The sequence below is a fragment of the Chiloscyllium punctatum genome, chromosome 9 (genome assembly GCF_047496795.1).
Source record: "Chiloscyllium punctatum isolate Juve2018m chromosome 9, sChiPun1.3, whole genome shotgun sequence".
NCBI lineage: Eukaryota > Metazoa > Chordata > Chondrichthyes > Orectolobiformes > Hemiscylliidae > Chiloscyllium > Chiloscyllium punctatum.
In genome coordinates, this window is record NC_092747.1 from 117,328,887 (window position 1) to 117,350,932 (window position 22,046).

The 22,046-nt window shown below is 40.0% G+C and overlaps 1 long non-coding RNA gene across 1 annotated transcript in view; it reads left to right on the forward strand.

Annotated features, from left to right (window-relative positions):
- The window catches only part of LOC140481037 (uncharacterized), a 71,754-nt gene that overhangs the window by 41,769 nt on the left and 7,939 nt on the right, over positions 1-22,046 (forward strand). Inside the window, exons 2-3 of the long non-coding RNA XR_011961465.1 lie at positions 1,416-1,467; positions 2,067-2,147. This is a non-coding gene — a long non-coding RNA (uncharacterized lncRNA). The remainder of the gene's footprint in view (positions 1-1,415; positions 1,468-2,066; positions 2,148-22,046) is intronic.

Sequence of the window (22,046 nt, forward strand, 5' to 3'; positions counted from 1 at the left end):
AGGCCCGAGGCTGAATGTCCCAGACTGCTGAAGTGTTCCCCGACTGGGAGGGAACACCCCTGCCTGGTGATTGTTGTGCGGTGCCCATTCATCCTTTGCTGTAGCATCTGCTCGGTCACGCCAATACCATGCCGCAGGGCATCCTTGCCTGCAGCGTATGAGATAGACAATGCTGGCTGAGTCACATGTGTACCTCCCACGTACATTGTGGGTGATGTTCCCACGTGTAGTCGTGGTATCTGGATTGACACTCTCTGACACATCTTGCAGCATCTGCTGTGACAGGGTTGTACAGTGTTGTGGTCAATGTTATTCTGAAGGCTGGGCAGTTTGCTGAGAACAACGATCTAATAAGGTCTGGTGTTTTTTTCAACTAGGATGCCATTTGACTGAGGCAGTATCTCTTAACTATAGTCAAATTGGCCCTAAAACCCTTCAAACCTAGACACTCTGGAACGTGTGTCTTCATGACTACTCTGAAAAAAAACAAGAAAAATATCACCTTGTTAAAGGAGCAGCATCATCACAGGACTGTCAAATGAGCCATGATCTCACTGAATGATAAAGCAAACTCAATGGGCTGAATGGTCTATTTTTGCTGGTACTTGTCATAGTCTGTTGTTCCCTGTCAGAATGACAGCTGTCATGACCAGAACCCAGATTCGATTCTAAACTATTATGTTTCAAGCCATGATATCCCAAATTGTCAAGCGCTGGATGAGGAAGTACGAACTGGCCAATGTAGTAACCTTGCTGTACAAGTTTAGGATCATAACGTTTCATCAGAGAGTATTATGGAAGCATTCTCTAAAACATTTTTGGTATGTAAAAGCAATGCGTTTATAACATTGCCTTCTGCTATTACAACTGCAGATTTTGATTGTGTTTAAAATCTACTTTTATAGAAGTTTGTAGCCAAAACCAAGATTACTCTGAATATAGAAGAGCAATTGTTGGAGAGCACCGGGGATTCTGTTTTTAAAACTATGCCTCTTGATCAGTCCAGATCACAATTTTAAGAATTGCCTCATCTGTCTCAAAAATCCACTGAAATAGATTCCTTGTCAATGCCTTCCTATGCTTTTCATACCGAGATGAAATGGGATTGTATTCTCCAACCATAGCAACAAGTATGACAGCTGTTTAAATGCCAAAAGTTCATTGTGATTTGTACTCTCCAAAATTAATCTGAGTTTCAACAAATTATAAGAGGGTGGGGGAGAAACTCCAAAAACAGGCTCTCAACATTTAGGGACTTCTATTTTGGCAGAACAAGAGCTGAAGCAATCTATGAGTCCCTCAATAATTTCTGTCTGTTTGTACAATTGCAGCCTGTTTCTGATAAGCTATATGAATACTTATATCCAACTTTTACCTATGGCACTTAATTGACAGAGCACTTTCTGTTTTCACAGGGATTCTATTCCACTAAGTCACTGCTCCAGGGAGGGAACCTTCTTTTAATCTGTGAGTTCACTTGATAGTTGTTAATTTAATAGTTTTGAGGAGCAATTTTATGAATTTGCACTCTGGCCTGTACTTTCCCCACTGGGAGGCCATATCAGAAATTCTGGTTTGGAGGTCAGTGAGTCTTGTAGAATTTTCTGACCATTATGGACTCTTCAACAGCCTGCTAAACAATGTTAAGTCACAGTACATTTTATAATAGCGAACCTGGTAAAATTGCTGGTGCTCAAGATGCAACATTCACTTTGCTACGAAAGTAAGTAATTGGCTGTAATTGCTATGAAATAAATTTATTCCTGAGTTATATTGGAGGAAATGGTGAATGAAATTAAAATTTTTGCTGTGAGATGGTATCAGGAATTTACACTGTTCAGTAGAAAACCATACTTTCACACAAAGGGAATTTGGAGACTAAGGTCAGTGCACGGTCTGTAGGATCTGATAGGATTAACTTTTCATTTTACAATTACTTAAACATGTACACATTCCTTTAAATATGCTCAAACTGTGTAATTCTAACCAATTAAGAATGCACAATAACTGATTTGTCTGTTCATGAAATATTAACCACTTTTCCTTTTCCAATTGTATATTTTCAGTATTCACAGATTTTCTGAATGGGGTAATTTGAAATAAATATGTGCCCATTCCATGAAGAAGAAACTGGCTTTCATATGAAGGTAAGAAGATTCAGGATATGCCAAAATCTTTTATGGCTCGTGAAGTACAATGGAGGTGTAGTCGAGATGCAGAAATAGTTGCCTCACACATAGGAATATAATATTGATAAGGACAAGATAGTATGACTTTTCTCAGTGATTTGCAGAACTCCTCCACTTTTATCAAAAACTTTTATGTTGAGACCATAAAACATAGGTGTTGAAGTAGGCCATTTGGCCCATTGAGTTTGCTCCACTATTTAATAGGACCATGGCAGATCTGACATTCCTCAACACCACCTTCCTACTTTATCCTCTTAAAGTTTGATTCTATTCCTGATGTAAAAATCCTTGAATCTAAACCTTCAATTTAGTTTATGATCCAACCTTAACGGCTCTCTCTGGTAAAGAATTGCACAAATAGGATACTCTTTGGGAGATAAGAATTTCTCAGTGTCCCTTTCTTAAATGAGTAACCTCTTCACTCTGATGTTATGGTGTTTGGTCCTAGACTCTTGCAGAAGGGGAAAGACCTCCAAATCTATTCTGTCAAGGTGTCCAAGTATCTTCTATGTTTCAATAAGGTCTTCTCCCATTTATTTAACCTCCAAAGAGTACATGTTCAATCTACTCCATCTCTCCTCATAAGAAAATCTCTCCATTCTCAGAATCAACTAAGTGAACCATCTCTGGACTGTTTCCAATGACAATATATCTTTCCTTTAGATAAGATGTCTAAAACCGTACACAATATTCCAATTGTGGTTTGTCAAGTGCCTTAGACAGTCCTGGAAAGACATTGCTAAGTTTATAATCCATTCCTGTTTAAATGAAGGCCAACAATGCATTTATTTCCCCATTATATGAAGTTTTTGATTAATAAACTGGACTCACAAATCCCTCTGTGTTGCAGCTTTCTACAGTCTTTCTCCATTTAATAAATATTCAACGTTTCTATTATTCCCCTAAAAGCAGATAACCTGGTATAATCTCAAATTTTATTCCATCTGCCAAATTTTTGTCAATTCACTGAACTGATTTATATCTCTCTGCAGACTGTGTCATTCTCGGCACAGATACCTTCCTATCTATCTTTGGGCCATCCACAAACTTGCTGTAGCACATAATGTAAGTGATCCCAGCACTATTCCCTGTGCTGCTCCACTAGGTAAGGCTGTCATCCTGACAATGTCCTCTTTATCCAGCACCACACTCCCCCCGCCCCCACCCTCCATCTTCTATGACTTCACCAATCATCGATCCATGCTAAAATGCTACCTCCTAGATCTTAGGAAATAACCTTTTGTGTTAAAACTCATCAAAAGCCTTTTGGAATTCCAAATATATAACATCAACTTTACTTGTAATACATTTGTCAGACTTGATTTCTCCTTCATAAAGTCACGTTGACTCTGCTTGATTATATTTTGTATTTCCAAATGCTTTGCTATTATATCCCTTTTTTAGACTCTAACATGTTCCCAATGACAGACTTTAAACCAACCAGCTTTATTCCGAAAGTTTTATCTCCCTCCCTTTTTGAATAAGGGTATTTTTTAATCCTCTGGAACTTTTCCTGAACCTAAAGGTTCTTGAATTCAATTACTACCAGTGCATCCACTATTCGCGTACCTTCACTTCTTTTAAAATTCTCGGATGAACTCACCAGGTTTATGAAACTTATCAGCCTTTAGCTGTTCTTTTTTCTGTGTTTACTTCCTCCTTTTAGCCCCTTTTTCTGTTAATATTTTTGGAATGCTGTTAGCAAACTCTACCATGAAGACTGACACAGAGTAATCATTTCCCTCCTCTGCAATCTCCTGGTTCCTCATTACTGTCTCCCCAAGCTCATTCTGAAAAGGGTCCAGGTTCACTTTGGCCTTGCTCTTTCCTTTCATATATTCACAGAAGCTCTTGCAATAACTTGAAAGGGTTCAGAAAAAATTTACAAGGACGTTGCCAGGGTTGGAGGATTTGAGCTATACAGAGAGGTTAAATAGGCTAGGGCTGTTTTCCCTGGACTATCGGAGGCTGAGGGGAGTCCTTATAGAGGTTTATAAAATCATGAGGGCCCTGGACAGGATACACAAACAAAGTCTCTTCCCTGGGGTCGGGGACTCCAGAACTAGAGGGCATAAGTTTTGGGTGAGAGGTGAAAGATATAAAAGAGACCTAAGGGGCAACTTTTTCACACAGAGGGTGGTACGTGTATGGAATGAGCTGCCAGAGGAACTGGTGGAGGCCAGTACAATTGCAACATTTAAAAGGCATCTGGCTGGATATATGAATAAGAAGGGTTTGGAGGGATTTAGGCTAGGTGCTGGCAGGTGGGACTAGATTGGGTTGGGATATCAGGTTGGCATGGGCGAGTTGAACAGAAGGGTCTGTTTCCATGCTGTACATCTCTATGATTCTATTATGTTTATATTATTTGCTCATTTGCTCTTTATTAATTTATTTTCTCCCTCTGTTTGACCATTTTTTGTTGGCTCTCTAAACTTTCCCAATTCTCTATACTACCATCATACTTTGCCACATTCCTTGTAGTTTGATTCTAAGTTTAAATTCTTTGATTAGTCATGGTCAGCTTATCCCCTTTTGTGACACCTACATCATCTTTGCTGTGTGTCATGGTTAGTTTCTTAAACATCTGTCCGTATTACACAACCGTTGTTATGCTAACCAGACAGGACCTTGATTTCAATCTCTTTTGAAGGATGTTGGGTCTGATGGTGCAGTTTTTCTTCAGTTTTGGCTCTAGAATATTAGTGCAGATTGTTGATTGAATTGTCATTAAGGCATTGAGCCTCTGTGGAGGGGTGAAAATGGTTGCCAGGGCAAAATTCCAGAATTCCCAACATTATTTTCATGGTTTTGAATTTTCATCAGGACCTTTTAACGGTGCAGGTTGGTTCAGATTGTGAGCCTCACCCTTCATGTGGAATAAATATGTCCAAGTCTTCTGTGGTTTTTATAGAGTCGGTCAACTTTTCTAAGAATTGTTGTTCTCTGCACTTTGGAGATATTATAATCCATTATCTAGATAAAGGATCATTATGAAAGGCAAGTACAAAAGGTATTATCCAGGTCCAACACCTGGCCCAGTAAAACACTGAACACTCCAAGTGGCCCTTTGCTCATTCTCCATGACACTATACATTCTACACAGAATTAATGAACCTGAACTCAGTTAGTTGGATGGCTATTTTGCTATGCAGAGAAATTCCAACAGCATGGGTTCAATTCCAGTACTGACTGTGATTACCATGAAGCACTCTCTTTCTCAACTTCTCCCTTCTTGTGAGGTATGGTAACTCTCAGGTTAAACCTCCATGAGTTGTCTTTTTCACTAATGAAAAAGCAGCCTTATGATCCTAGGGGCCTATGGCCAATTTATTTTTACAGTGACGTGCTGAAAGAGGCAACCTGATGAAGTTATTAAAATAATGAGAGGTGTAGGTAAAATTAATGCTAGTTGTCTTTTCTCCAGGATGGGGGATTTCAAGGCTAGGAGGCATTTTTCAAAAAAGGCACGATGTGCAAATTTTTTACAAGCGTGTAGTTTGCATGTGGAATCAACTTCCTGAAGAGGTGGTGGATGTGGGTATAATTCCAACATTTAAAATACATTTGGATAGGTACATGAATAAAAAGGTTTGGAGGGATATGGGCCAGGAGCATGCAAGTAGGATTAAGTTTAGTTTGAGATTATGTTCAGCATGAATTGGATTGAAGGATCTGTTTCTGTGCTATATGACTTTATGACTCTACAACTCTACAACTCATATCATGTTCCATTCATCTTGTTCATTTTACCCACTAACCAATATTACTTTCTGACCTGCAAATTCCTTGCTGTTAATTTGCATATCAATATGGTGCTGTGAAGTGTTTTGGAATGTTATCCACTATACGATGTCCCAAGGTGTTTTACAGGAGTATTACAAAACACAATTTGACAGGAACTGTCATGAGAAAATATAAGTTCAAAATGACCAAAAGTGTGACAAAGAGATGGATTTTAAGGCAAGTCTCAAAAGTGAGGGAGAAAGGTGAAGAGGTGAAGGGTGAATATTCCACCGATTAAGCTGCAATGACCAATGGTGAGTGATTAAAGTCAGAAATGGGACTAGTCAGAAGTAGAAGCATGTGGATATCTTGAAGGTTTGTTGTGCTCAAGGAAATTGCAGAGATTGGAAGGGATGAACGCATTTGAAAATGGTGATGGGAGCTCTTAAAATGCAGGGGCATCTTAGCTGGGAACTAATGTAAATCACATAGCACAGAAGTGATGGGTGAATGAGGCATGGCATAAGTTGAGACACAGACAGTAGATTTTTGGATGACCTTGAATTATGGAGGGTAATTATATTTGGAGATCAGCCTGGGGTGCATTGGAATATTTAACGTTAGACATGCCAAAGGCATGAACGAGGATTTCAGCAGCGGCTGACTGAGACGTAGCAAATTCAGACAGTATTTTTGAGAGTAAGCAGTCTTACTAGGCAAGCTAACTCAAATGAAAATCATATTTTGGACTTTTATGGGTGACAGGATTTATTCATTTTGGAACCATCCTTTCTACAAGTTAATTCTATTTAATATCTGAGAGATGTTACACAGATTGATAATCTTTAGCTATGTTTCGGATTCAACAAAACGGAGCCAAAGATCCACAAGTCAGATTGTGGAGCTAATTTATATGTGGCTCAGGTCCACCTGATATAGGGTGAATAAAGAGACATACTACTCTTAGTTACTAAAAACACAGGAGAAAGAGCTCTGCTGAGTAGCCCAAGACATGGCAACGATATTAAATAACACCTCAAACTAACCTACTGTCTGATAATTTGTCATAGCTTCCCAGTGCATTACCTAATGTTTGAGCCAGACAATAAATTCAAGTTTTTTTAAAGAACAGTCTTTGATAGCTAATTAAGCTAATTGCTACTGAAATTAGGAAGGCATCACCAACTACCCTTTGCATTCTGGAAAAAACACTGAAAGTAATGGTGGCAAGAAATGACATTGAGAATGGATCATTGAGGAACAACTTCCAATTTGAACACTTCCCAGAGGGGCTTAAAAAGAACATTGGAAATGTTATTTCAGTAGCAGGTTCACCTCAAGCACATGTGTTCAAATCATTTATCACGATTACTGGACATTGTTACAGCTACAGAATTAATTTGTTCCTTATTGCCTGCCAAAGTCAACATTTAGTATTAATTGCAGAGGTCCTCTGGAAATTGTGCACATTTGTTATTGAATTAAGTTCTGCAGTCCATTGAGTTGATATGCAGCTTTGGAGCAGTTTCCCAAATTATTTCTCCATCATGCATGTGCCAAATGTTCCCATTGCTAACATTGAATAGTCAGTCAATGATCTGCTGTGCATTTCTAATCAAAGTTCATTGAATTAATAACAGCATTGGGATATGACATGTGAAGAATGCAGAAAGGCTAACAGATGGTTACCTATTTAACTCATTGCTTCTCATTGTTTGTACAGTGGGATATCTAAATTGAGGATCATCATTAATGATTAGTTTAAACAAAATTATAGCATCAGCCACACAAGGTAGGATTACAAAAGATGAAAGCAGGTAGTAGATTTATCCTGCACAATCCACCATTCATTAATATTCTTAAAAGATACATCTAGCTTATCTTTGTTTAGATTAACCAAATTAAAATCATTTCCAATAAAAGATTTTTATGTTGGGAATGATGACTAGAAACTGTGGACACAGCAGTCAAACTCTCCACCCTGATCTTGAGATGCAAAAACACTGCTCTTCTTCTCATGTCTGTAGTTCACTCCTCTTATCGTTTTGCAAATTATGGTCTGTGAGCCTTTTCCAAATTTACTCTTTCATTCAAAAGATTTGAGCATCATTAGCAAAAGGCCAGTGTTTATTCTCCATCACTAGCTTCCATTCAGAAGGAGGTGGCAAGTTGCTGCTTGAACTGCTGCAATTTTTATGGGGAGGAAGACCTCTCAGTTAGGATGGGAGAGACAGAGCCAGTGACAGTGAAAGCAGATCAACTCTAAATCGGACACTGATGAGGGGAGAATTTGCAGGAGGTTGTGTTCCCATGTGCCTGCTACGGTTTTCCACAGGTGGTTCACATTTTTTGATGTTATTATGTCACATACAGCAGGACTTTGCGCTTCAGGTGCTGCAACAACCATTACCCGTAAATGGATGGATTGGAGCCTGTTATTTCTTTTCATGTTATGAAAGATGTTATTAAGAGTCCTCAGTGAAGTTTATGTCACGGTTTGGAACAGTACAGCATGAAAAGAGATTGTTTGGCACCATTAGGCTTTAGTTCAGTATTTTCCTTGGTTATAACCAACATTGTCAAATAATCCACAATGGTCAAATTTATCACAATCAAAAACAGAAATTGTTGGAAAAGCTTAGCAGGTCAGGTGGTATCTCAGAAATGAGAGTTAACATTTCAGATCCAGTGATTCTTCCTCAGAACTGAGTTTTGATTTACAGCATCTTCAGTATGGTTTTTTATATTGTCCAATTTACATTTGTTTGACAAGCTGTTTGACTGTCAGAGTGCAAGGATGGGAAAGGAACTTGGTGCCACGAAAGCTTTTACTTTATCCATTGTGGTGCTTAATTAAACCCTGTGTTTTATTTGACTAATAAAATTATAGCAAGGAAAGGTTCTTTTTCAAGTTTATTCTGCATTTTTCACACAGCATAGAAACCTGAGCTTGCTGCAATCGTCTGGGTGCTTGGATGAATGTCGTATGAAGGCTGATTCTGTGATCTGGTATTTGAACTAGCGAGCAGCACTCAGAACCCAAGAGAGATATTTTTAAAAAAATCAATGTCCTTAAAACACATTCTGGTTGCTCAGTCGAAGACATTCCATCCATTCATTTTTGATGGCCTGGGAGCTGCCGCATTCTGCAGGTTCCCATTCTGCTCCTACCAAGCTCCTATTGCTTGAGGCTGCTGTTCCTGGTGAGCAAGATGTTACTCTGGTTTTTAAAATGACGTTATAGCTGTCGGTGACCTACCATTCCCACCCAGTATTACATGCTCAGACGTCATTTCAATTCTTCTCAATTCTAGTGTGCTATTCAAAACACCTCTAATCCAGGACCTGCCTTTCAGTTACTCACAGGCTCCTCTCATCTGGTCACTCGCCGCTTCATTGTGGGGAATACTTTAGGTGGGTTTCTCCCAAGCTGCTGCCATTACTTGGATCGAGCAGCCAGAGAAATGTATGGCAAGTATAGCCATATAGACCATTTGTTCAGGCTTTCTCAAATTTTGGGCAAAGTAAAGGCAAGTGGCTGTGAGAGTCGATGTGGAAACAAAGTGTTATTTTAAAATAAATCTATTTGTTTGAAAATATGGGACAATACACAACCAGTCCTTTGTGTATGTACGCATCAAAAATAATCATCCCTTTCCTTCCACTCTGCTCTCAAGCAAATACTTAATGCATTCAACTCTTCTACCCCACATAGCCCCCACATGCAAGCGAGTGCTTATGTGCATATATACGTACATTCTCATTTGATTTTTCATTATAATCTTCACCTCTCCCTGCCCCGTTTTCAATGTGCTGTGATCAGCCCCTCTTTCCCATTTCCCCTACACATGCACTACAGTTGCCCTCATTACCCCAATGCATAAAAGTGCATAAATCCCCAGGACCTGATTAGGCGTACCTGAGAACTCTGTGGGAAGCTAGAGAAGTGATTGCTGGGCCTCTTGATGAGATATTTGTATCATTAATAGTCACAGGTGAGGTGAGGTGCCGGAAGACTGGAGGTTGGTTAACGTGGTGCAACTGTTTAAGAAGGGTGGTAAGGACAAGCCGGGGAACTATAGACTAGTGAGCCTGACATCGGTGGTAGGCAAGTTGTTGGAGGGAATCCTGAGGGACAGGATGTACATGTATTTGGAAAGGCAAGGACTGATTAGGGATAGTCAACAGTGGGAAATCATGTCTCACAAACTTGATTGAATTTTTTTGAAGACAGAGGGTTGTGCTTCGGACTGGAGGCCTGAGACCAGTGGAGTGCCACAAGGATCGGTGTTGGGTCTTCTACTTTTTGTCATTTTCATAAATGATTTGGATATGAGCATAAGAGGTACAGTTAGTGAGTTTGCAGATGACACCAAAATTGGAGGTGTAGTGGACAGTGAAGAGGGTTACCTCAGATTACAACAGGATCTTGACTAGATGGGCCAATGGGCTGAGAAGTGGCAGATGGAGTTTAATTCAATAAATGTGAGGTGCTGTACTTTGGGAAAGTAAATCTTAGCAGGACGTATACACTTAATGGTGAGGTCCTGGAGTGTTGCTGAACAAAGAGACCTTGGAGTGCAGGTTCATAGCTCCTTGAAAGTGAAGTCGCAGGTAGATAGGATAGTGAATTAGGTGTTTGGTATGCTTTCCTTTATTGGTCAGAGTATTGAGTACAGGAGTTGGGAGGTCATGATGCGGCTGTACAGGACATTGGTTAGGCCACTGTTGGAATATTACGTGCAATTCTTGTCTCCTTCCTATCAGGAAAGATGTTGTGAAACTTGAAAGGGTTCAGAAAAGGATGTTGCCAGGGTTGGAGGATTTGAGCTATAGGGAGAGGCTGAACAGGCTGGGTCTGTTTTCCTAGGATCGTCAGAGGCTGAGGGGTGACCTTATAGAGGTTTACAAAATTATGAGGGGCATGGATAGAGTAAATAGGCAAAGTCTTTTCCTTGGGGTTGGGGAGTCCATAACTATAGGGCATTGGTTTAGGGTGAGAGGGGAAAGATATAAAAGAGACCTATGGGGCAACCTTTTCACACAGAGGGTGGTACGTGTATGGAATGAGCTGCCAGACGATGTGGTGGAGGCTGGTGCAATTGCAACATTTTAAGAGGCATTTGAATGGGTATATGAATAGGAAGGGTTTGGAGGGGTATGGGCTGGGTGCTGGCAGGTGGGACTAGATTGGGTTGGGATATCTGGTCGGCATGGACGGGTTGGACCGAAGGGTCTGTTTCCATGCTGTGCATCTCTATGACTCTATGACTCTATTTGGTGCATGTTCTGCAAGTAAGATCAGTAAAGAGAAGAGAGTGTCCGACTGAAATGAGGCATGGTTATACCTGGAGAGATTTATTGAAATCTCCTTAGAAATGCCAGCTTTGTTCAGTTGGGAGTAATCTTAAAACTGAGCTAGAATGTTCACCCTCATTGACAGACTTAAACATATTACATACACTAGCACTTGTAGGAGTGAGAAGTGTTATCTTTAGGATAAGACATTAAATTCAAGTCCCATCTGGCACAATCTGCATTGTGTGTGAAATTTAATTTCCATGGTGGGCCTGATTCAACACATTACCATTTCACACATCTAGCAGAGGTAATTTGGACACAGTGGGGTGACAATTGATATGTTTCCATGTTTTTTAATGTGTAAAGTGGGTACAGGTTGTGTTACTTTTTGAGAATAAATGTTGACAATGTGATAAAAGTCATTTCACTTACTGCAATTTGTACCTAGTAAGACAGCAAACTGAGAATAGCATTCAGGGAACAGAGAGTTAAGGGGTTGCTATGTTTGACTGTTTGAAACTGTTGTTAATACAATAACTCCAAAGACCAAAGTTTGGGGTTTATTGTAGGTTTTTAGTTGGTCCCTCAGAACAGTTCAAGGGTTTCTGAATGGTCAGTTTAATCAGGTGGATGAGAACAGATGAGAGCAAAAAGTTACAATGTTCAGATGGTTGGTCAGGCACCTGCTCAAGTACTGAGAGAAGTGGATCCTTCCCAAAAAGGTACCGTTGAGTAGAGTGGTTAATACTCAGACTATGTCCTGGAATAGTGGAGCCTTGGAAGATGCCATGTTCGATTAGCAGGTTGAGTAAGCAAGGGTGAAACAAAGCCCAAAAACATTTGTTTTCTGCAGTTGAGAAACATTAAAGCTTTGAGATATGAATGAGCAAGATCATTGGTGCAAAAATCCAGTTCCAGGAAAGAAGGATGATGTTCATAAACATGAAGAGTCATTGAGGCAGTCTATGACAGAATATGATTCGGAGATGCCGGTGTTGGACCTTATGACAGAATAGATTTTAAGCCTAAACCTTAAACTAAGAGAAATTGAAATGCCTTGTAAGTTTAAAGAGATTTAATAGCTTGCTGTGTTACTAATATCTGTGGGTGTGGGTGTGGATGGAGAGGTGGAGTTTGCTGCAAAGTCATAGGTTCTGTTTGACCGCATTTCCTACTTGATGGGCTGTGAGTGTGTCCATTATCCATTTTAATCCCAGGCTAATTCTAATTGGATTTGAAATATTATTGCGTCTGTGTGTGTATTCATAGAATACTGTTTTATCTTTGTTTAACATTGTCTATCATTTGTTCAAAATCTTTAACTCTTGTGGCTCTATTATTTTTGCAAGTACCTGAGATCTCTCTATTTGAAAAAGAGATTAGTAACTCATAGCTAGGTCGTAATTTAATTTTAGCATCCTGGTCTGGGATTGTTATCAACACGTAATCTGCAGCATGATTTCCATCAGATTGGTCCTTACTGCGAAGCAGCCAATAAATCAGTGATGAATTAAATATGTAAAGAAGAATTGTCTACCTGTTTCCAGATCTTTCTACAAAATTAAAGAATAGCAAGTTGGGGAAAACTCTAACTTTCAATTCTACAGAAGTTCAAATAGCAGAACCTAAACAGACCACAATGCCACTAATTAATTAATTTTACAAGAGCAGAAACCACAGTAGTGTTATGATAGCTGCCAGCTGGATTTGACTCTCCTATATCTTTTCTATGTATGAGAAATTTTGATGTTCTTTGATCAATCTCAGCCTTCGCTCTCTTGCTTCCCATTCACCCACATGGTAAATCAATCTTTCACTGTTTACCCACATGAAAGTCCTTAGGTTCCATTCACCCCTTACATTTGTTACTGTTCCCACCTAACATCTTGTCCCTCTACTCCTCCCAGTTCTCTTGAAAATGCTAGATTCCACACCGACCCCATCCAAACTGACATTGCTTTCTCCTCAGCCCCTGTCTTGCCTGAGCACCAATTCTCTGAATACCCTGTTATTAGATCCCCTTTCTTCCCCTACAAGAGTGTCAATCCCCAATCGTCATTCCACCATATGCTTTCTTTGGGGATAGAAATTCAATCTCCCAAATTCCCGTCTTAATTCCAATTTACTGACTCCTGTTCCATTGTCTTTGTCCCTAATCCTCCACCTTTTATTTGCTTCTTGCTTCTTGCTGAGATAGAATTTCTGGTGTGTAATGACCCTTTGCTATCTTCTGGTCTTATTTGCAAATTTTGTACTCTACAGTTAACTTCCTGCCTTTCTCAAATTCCCGACCTTAATCCTCTTTGAACTGCAACAGTTCAAATTTCTTGATTAGTCCTATTCTAAATCTCCAAACTCAGAGTCTGTATTTGATCCTCCTAAAGCATAGTTTGTCTCCCGAACTTTCCCAACCTGCCATCTACTTCTCCAGAGTTCAATCACCACTTTCTCATTCTTGCCTCAAGTCCCAATATTAACGTTTTGATGACCCACATCTTCATCTCTGTTTCCTGCCCCTCTCCAATTCCTAAAGTCATTCCCTAGAAAATACCCTAATTTCTAATTACTATAGCCTTAACTTATCCAAGTTCATAATCACTCTCATTTCTCATCCTCAACCCCTTACTTCATACTACAACTCTCTCCTTCTTTTATTAACCAATCCCCATTTCCAGTGGTGATATCATAGTAGATGTTGAGGGAGAAGGAAGAGATTTAGAACCTGAGATAAGTGTATTGCTGAAATTTACTATAAGAAGCAAAATTTACCCTCGGCTATGAAGCGTTGTATCTTGTAAACCAGACAAAACTGTTCATGGTTACACGCACATGATACCTCCGTTCTACGTAATCAATGTCTTTTGGAACATAGTATAAATAATGAAATGGAATATGCTAGCATGCTGGTTAAATTATTGGACTTAGTTCAATTAGTTAATACGTATCTTTAATAAAAACAATTGTGTGGGTTCCGGCTCCAAACAAAGTAAATAATCTTTGAGGCCTCCTTCCTGTCCTTGCTCTCTGAGATATTGTAGCATTTTGAAATAGGATGGACTACTCTCAGACAACAAAGAAACTTCATGAAACGAAGGAGAGGATCCTATCAAGACAGTTTGAGAGCTGGAATCCAGTTTAAAAATATCTGGAAATGGCTGTATTCCAAAGAAAAGTAACCAGGAAGTTACTTCAATTTCATAAAGGCTCTCGGATATTTAGAACACCTGACACCCTTGTCTGGTCTGGTCTGTATGATGTGCGAGTGGAGTCACAATGTGTTTGACTCTTAACTGCTTCCTGAAATGGACTAACAAGATGATTCTATGAAACCAAGACCTTCAACACATGGTCTTCCATGCTTCAAGGATAAAGGTCCACCTCAGACTTATCACTGCACCTTTTGTACATGTACAAAATGTATTGTCGCAACTATCAAAGTGCATTCAACAGCACCTTGAAAATGTACAGTCTCCAAAACCCAGAAGGACAAGGACAGCAGATGCATGAGTATGCCTGCCCATTCCCCTCCAAGCTACACAGTAGTGTGTTCCATGCTACAGATAGATTATAGTGGTTCAAGATGTTAACACACCATTGCCTTCCCAAGGGTAAATAGATACAGGCAATGACTTCTGGGCTTTCAAGCAAAGTTCATATCCCATGGAAGATTTTTTTCAAGAACGTGATAGATGCATATATCACAGACAGCACTAACAGAAGAAATGCGATCATATGGGCACTAGATTATAACCAAAAGAATTGTTGAACAAAATCAAACCAAAATCCATCCAATTCACCTTTTATCAAGTTTATAGTTTCATAATGAAACAATAATGGAGTTATAAGCAAGTAATTTCTATCAGCTATTAAATGCCATGTTCCCATCTGAGGTGAAGATCAGTATTTCAACAGCTTTAAAAGTGGCTGTAAAATCAATGATTTGGTCCATAAATTTTAGATGCCCAAAGTAGGTTCACAGCTCTCAATGTCTTTTCTGTCTCAGAATGAATTGAATTGTCTCCTGAACTTGTTTACGTGGCCTGTTTCAGGAACCTTTCCTAGTTACCTAATCCATAACTCTAAGCCACTTAAATCACCAAAATTTTAAACTACAAATCATTAACATTCTGTGTATTTATGACATTTAGAATTATGTTGGTTTTAGAAGTGTTTTTTTAAAAAAAACAAAAAAAACCAGAATCTAAACATGCATCCAATCACTGTTTATATATGCATTAACAATGCTGAAACACATTTACATAATTTCTAAGCAAGGCCGAAAATAGTGACCAGTCCTTTCTCTTCAGAGTTGTTCGTTGGCTTGCTCTGTATTTGAATATCGTTTGTTTTTTGTTTCATGCAATTCCAGCATTTATTTCTGAGCTTTAAGTATGTACCATTCAAGTTATTCTTTTTGGAATAGGGTGACGGTGCAATCAATCATGTCCAGATGCATAGATGAAAGGTAAAACTGACAGGAGGTCAAAATGCAATGATTTGATCTGGTCAGATCACTAAACCTGTCAGTATGAATGGTTATAGCATCCTTCAAGTGAAGGTCATTGGGAAATAAACTGAAACTTTTGCTACAGTGGGATTTGAATGGTGTCGATTTTTCAAAAAATCTAATTAGCCTGATCTGGGAACTCAGTATGTGTTTTTTTACAGACACTCACTTGCAGTACATATACAGCTGGGTGTGAAGAATTACCTTGGGAGCATATTAGACAGAGACAATAATGGAAAGCCTGAGAAAGGTTACTCGCAAAATGGGTTATAATTGTTAAATTACTGCGGATACTCAGGATGATCAATCAGGGATTAAAAGGCACAGATGGTCTTGGTGGCCCTGAGGTGTGCAAACTTCACAAATAACTGCTCTAAATTGCCATTGCAGGAAATGCTATCACCAGTAGCTATTAAAGTGCTGGTTAAAGATCCTAAAAGGAGTCAGTGTCTGATTTCAACGTAATTGCTAAAAAAAACTCATGAAAGGTGAATGCCTGAATTCACTCTTCACATCTGAGTGCACATGCCAGAAACACTTGTTACAATCTCCAAACTGACTGACAGCTTTTTAAAAGATACTTGAGTTTGCCGTGATTGACTGGAAGGACCACACAACACCTCAAGTGTTAAACCTTTTTTCACTGTAGAAGTGATATTGTTAAAACACTATTCAGTCAGCAACTTGTATTTCAAACTACAGAAATTTTTCTCAGTTAGCTTTTCAAAGAATCAAAAATTCCCCACTATGTATCGACTATCCCTCCAATGGATAGTTTAGTCTTTCAGAATCAACCCAACACCAATGGCTAACAGCCTTTTTCTTTTCCTAGTTGGCTAACATCTAATCCTTGAAGTAATGCATAATGAGATTATGCACTTCTTCATTTTGAGGTTTGGCATGACAAATGGGCCCTTTATACATGAGGATTATGCCCCATTTTTATTCTGATTGGAATTCCACTCTGGGTAGGAGGAATAGCATCATCAGTGCTCAATGTATTTATTATGTAACAGGATGAGGGTGTTGCTGGCTAGGCAGCTTTTATTGCCCATCCCTATTTGCCCAGAGGGCAATTGAGAGTCAACCACATTGCTGTAGGTCTGGAGTCACATGTAGACCAGACCAGGGAAAATGGAAGACTTCCTTCCCTTAAGGATGTTAGTGAACCAGATGGGTATTTCCAATAATTAGCAATGGATTTATTGTAGTCTTTGGATTCTTAATTCCAGCTAATGAAATGGTATATGCTAGTATGCTGGTTAAGTTATTGGAGTTAGTTCAGTTAGTTAATAGATATCTTTAATAAAAGCAATTGTGTGGTTTCCGTCTCCAAAGTAAAGTATCTTTTGAGGCCTCCTTCCTGTCCTTGCTCACTGAGATATTGTAACATCTTGAAATAGGATGGGTAATGCTCAGACAACAAAGAAACCTCATGAAAAAAAAGGGAGAGAATACAGGGAAATGACTTCAAATATTATCATGGCAGTTTGAGAGCTGGAAGTCAATTAAAAAAGATATCTGGAAATGGCCGATATCCAAAGAAAAGTAATTATGAAGCTACCTCATTTTCACAAAGGCTCTGGGATATTTAGAACACCTGACACCCTTGCCTGGTCTGCCCTATATGATCTGCAACTGGAGTCAAAATGTGTTTGGCTCTGAGCTCCTTCCTGAAATGACTTTCAAGATGGTTCTATGAAATCAAGAACTTGATTGAGCACTGTAATCTGAAAGGAAGGTTTGTGGAAATATCCCTTTACTGGTGTACCTGCTTGTTTTGCTGAGCTGACAACAAATTCACAATGAACAATTAGGACACATTCCTGAGGCAGTTCCTCACAATGATGCCCCAAAGATGTATGTTATGAGGAATTAACTATGGTGTAACATTATGTCACATGGGTCTATTCAGCTCAAGTCATGCATCTTTTCCGTGCTGCCAGTTTCCAATGGTGCTAGACACGCACATGAGATCTACCTGGTTAAGAACACACGTAGCACATAGCGAAGGTAATAGAGACAGCCTTCAAATTCAAAGGCAACTTTTCCTTTTAAATGTTGGAGTTAGTGAAGGTGTTACTTTAAAAACTCTACTTCTTCCACCACCAGATCCAAGTTGCATTGCAGAATGGTAGATTACAACTGGTCTTGCAGTTGTCAGAGGCTGATTTGTCAATCTATTGTCTAAAAATATACAATGAGTGAATAACCAAAACTGAGTGTAAACCTCTTTTATTGGGAGGAGGCCAAGAAAGGCATCACTCGACTTATCAAATGATTCTTCTGTGTTTTTCTCCAGTATTCACATTGTTCAGGGCCTAGGAAGAATCCACCTGTTTTGTTTATCCAACTGCCAGTATTATAACCACACTGGAAGAATTGCGCTACTGGAGTGGCAAGTTCTGAAGTAATAATCTTTGGAACTATTGCCAGAATGTTGTCAGGGCCCATAGCCTTTGTATTGTCCAGTTCCTCCAACCATATCTTGGCATCATGTGGGGTAAATCAAGCTGACTGAAAACTGATAACTATGATGTTGGGGATCACTGCAGGAAGCTGAGATGGCATTTCTGGCTGAAGATTAGTTTAGATTACTTACAGTGTGGAAACAGGCCCTTCGGCCCAACAAGTCCACACCGCCACGCCGAAGCGTAACCCACCCATACCCCTACATCTACATCTACCCCTTACCTAACACTATGGGCAATTTAGCATGGCCAATTCACCTGACCTGCACATCTTTGGACTGTGGGAGGAAACCCATGCAGACACGGGGAGAACGTGCAAACTCCACACAGTCAGTCGCCTGAGGCGGGAATTGAACCCGGGTTTCTGGCGCTGTGAGGCAGCAGTGCTAACCACTGTGCCACCATGCCGCCCACAATGATTGCTGAGAATACCTTATCAGTACCTATCCTTGTACTTCTACATAGTCCACAATCATAGTCTTGGAGTTGGCCACTATTTCCATGTTGGAAAGGATGGTCTCTAAGCTTTGCATGTATCCTTGTGCGATGTTGGTGTTGACCTCCCTTGTCTTCTTTGATAGTGACCATAGACATTCTGGCCAATGTGCCAGAGGAGAATGGATGGTAGGGACTGAGCACATTCATAATACCTCATTTCCCAAAATGAATGTAAAATCATCATTGAACATTTTATTTTCGCAGTTTCTACTCTAATATTTTAATTTTCTCAAATCACATGACAAATTTCAAAAGCTTTGGAGATTTAATTGATGATTATTTATGAAAGTAACAGAGTATTTGTGAAAAAAAGGACCTTGTTCTCATTAAACAGCTATTGCAGTATTTGTCTTTGGTTTCACAGGCTTTAGAAACTGATGAATTAAAATATGAGCTGAAGTGTAGGACAGAGCATAAAAGGTTGGGATTAGGGAGAAAGTGAGGAGAAGTAATCTATTTATTTTGAATGGTGCTTCAGTTTTCAGAAGAATGATGCAACTTTGAAGCCACCTAATGGCCAAGAATGGTCAAGGCCAGTGAATGCATCTTCCCAAGATATCTCATCAATCATTCCATCAACCTTTCATGCAGCTCAGTGAACCACACCCACAGCACTCACCCAGCAACAGTCTGTGATACTCAGGACAAAGGTCAAACATCTAGGTGTGCCCCTCACTCTCACCCTCAAACATCTACCAATGTTGGAGAAAGTGAGGACTGCAGATGCTGGAGATCAGAGCTGAAAAATGTGTTGCTGGAAAAGCGCAGCAGGTCAGGCAGCATCCAAGGAGCAGGAGAAGAAGAGCCCTGAAGAAGGGCTTATGCCCGAAATGTCGATTCTCCTGCCCCTTGGATGCTGCCTGACCTGCTGCGCTTTTCCAGCAACACATTTTTCAGCATCTACCAATGTTGCAAACTTCACACCCATCTCTCACTATCCTGTGTATTCCAGCTATTCAACTGAATCAGCACATCATTAACCATTATGTTACATGTTTACTTGTGCTTGTCACTCTTTACAGAAAGGAGATTGCACACAATCAAAGGAATCAGAGCAGAACTGAGAGGGACAAAGATGCCTGCATCTGTTGAGCTATACAGGGCAGATGGCTGTAAACACCTTTGGGTTGGTAACAGTAGACCTTCCAGCATTATTGTTATGACTGATCCCCTGGACAACATCCACAATTCTTAAACTCCTGAGTGAGGAGGGAAGAACTGGCTCCCCTTCTTTATGGAACCTCATCTTCCACCTACTAGCCCATAACTCATTGCTCATAAAATGGTTAAACTAAAGCAGTTAATCCCTTTCCCAATTCCAATTTAGTTAAAACAATCGATATAATCAGATTTTCTTGAGTTAAAGAAAGAGTGAGTTTTTTTAGTTACTAATACATGAGGAAAAATAAAGCATTGTACGCATATACATGGATTAGAAATGAGAAGGGAATAAAAATATAAGAGTTAAAAGACTGAATCAGCCTGGTTTATCTGTGCAGAATACATGGTAGATCATTGCAGCCCTTACATTGAGTGATTCCAGCAACATTAACTCTGTCAGTTGATCAGCAGGTTTGAAGATTCAGTGTTCTGCACATTGGAAAAAAAGAGCTTTCTAGTTTCCAGTGTGACCATATCATTTGACCAGTAACTTGCTTCCTCCAGTTAGAAAGAGATGGAGAAACTCTTCATACTTTTGCCTAGAACACCTGGTGAGTAAATGAGCCCTCGAAACGAGACTAGGACAGACACACCAAAGATGCAGTTTGTTTTTTGAGTTTCCCCCTTCAACACCAGCACGTTCTTCTTTAGATATGGGGTTCACAATATTCCAAATATAGTCTGACCAGCATCTTAAGTAGCCTCAGCAGTGCATCACTGCTGTTGCATTCTCGATCTCTTGAAATGAATAGTAAAATTGCATTTGCCTTCCTAACTACCAACTGAACCTTCATGGTAACTTTAAGAGAATCCTGAATTAGGACTCCCAAGTCCCTTTATGCTTCAGATTTCTGAAGCATTTCCTCATTTAGAAAATAGGCTATGCCTCTATTCTTCCTACCAATGCACATAAACTCACAATTTCCCACATTTCTCACATCCCCACCTGCTACTTCTTTGTCCAATTTTCTAACCTGTCCAACTCTTTCTTCAGCCTCCCCATTTTCTCAATACTACTTGTCCCTCCACTTATTTTTGTGTCATCTGCAAACTTAGCAAAAACGCCCTCAGTTCCTTCATCCAGATTGTTGATGTATAATGAATAGTTGTGATCCCAACACTGACCACTGTGGAATTCATCTTGTCTCGGGCTGCCATCCTGAAAAAGACTCCTCTATTCCCACTCTCTGCTTTATGCTAGTCAACCAATCCTCTACCTATGCCAATACCTTGCCCGTAACATCATGGGCTCTTCTCTTGTTTAGCAAACTCCTGTGCAACACCTTGTCAAAGGCCTTCTGGAAATCCAAATAGAACATGTCCACTAGCCCTCCTTTGGTGAATGTGCTTGATACTTCCTCAAAGAATTCTAACAGATTTGTCAGGCATGATTTCTATATCACTTCTTGTTATCGGCTTAATTTAATTTCTTAGTAGCAAGGCAACCCCGCCCCCTCTCCCCATCGACCTGTCCTTTCAATAGCATGCATCTCCTTGGATAGACGAAGGTGAGTACTGCAGATGCTGGAGATTAGATTCAAGATTGAAGTGCCACTGGTACAGCACAGCAGGTCAGACAGCATCCAATGAGCAGGAAAATTGACGTTTTGGGCAAAAGCCCTTCATTAGGAATGAGGCTGGAAGCATTGGGGGTGGAGAGATAAATCATTCCTGATGAAGAGCTTTTGCCTGAAATGTCGATTTTCCTGCTCCTCAGATGCTGCCTGACCTGCTGTGCTTTTCCAGCACCACTCTGATCTTGCCTCGTATTTCCTTGGATGTTTAGTTCTCAGCCCTGATCCCCTTGTAGCCACGTTTGTGTTGCCTACAATATCATACCTGTTCACTTCAATATGCACGACAAGCTCATTCATCTTGTTCCACATTCTGCGTACATTTGAATACAACACTTTCAGTCCTGTGTCGACTGATATCCCTTCCTAGTGGCTGCTGCTACCTCTGGGTGCACTCAGGCCACTACTCACTGGGGACCCTCCAAAATGGGACTATTGAGGCCCCTTTATTTCAATGATTACCTTGTGGGGAGGAGGAGGGTGTGTGTCTTCTGCTAAACTCAGCACCCGAGCCTGGTGGTGGTTGTTAGGCCGTGGTTACAGCAGCAGTAGACAGCAGTTTGAGTGGGAGCCTGCGACTTCATGGGTCGGGTGTCCTTGGTGTAGATCACAGCACTGG